Source organism: Octopus bimaculoides, chromosome 18, assembly GCF_001194135.2.
Source record: "Octopus bimaculoides isolate UCB-OBI-ISO-001 chromosome 18, ASM119413v2, whole genome shotgun sequence".
Lineage (NCBI taxonomy): Eukaryota > Metazoa > Mollusca > Cephalopoda > Octopoda > Octopodidae > Octopus > Octopus bimaculoides.
Window position 1 is genome coordinate 52491897 of NC_068998.1, and position 581 is coordinate 52492477.

Below are 581 nucleotides of genomic sequence, written 5' to 3' on the forward strand. Positions count from 1 at the left end.
TATATATATATATATATATATATATATGTACATACATACATACATATATGCAAGTATATATATATAGTTTTGCTACTTAACATTTAAATTGGCGCGAACGTAGCATCATCATCATTAGCATGTCCATCATCATCAACATCATCATCATCATCAACATCATCATCACCATCAAAATCAACAAGCAGAACGTTCTCATCGAACCATATTGCGGTGTATATATATCGATCTCTCTGTAAACTGTAGTGTTGTGACATTTCTGCCCTTCCCTCTGAACTGTTTATCGATCACATATGAACTGCAGATGCTAGGAATACAAAAATCGAAGATCGATGAGGTACACGAATAGATTCTGCATTTCCCATACACAATCTCTTAAATAAAGCACCACATTCAGTACTCTTTGAACTACTACTACTACTACTACTACTACTACTACTACTACTACTACTACTACCAACAGTATTAAAACTGAAATTACTAATTATATATACATATACACACGAATACACATAATGTTTACGTATCGTAATTGTACACAACGTATATTTATTTTTGTATATATATGTGTGTATAATCACACA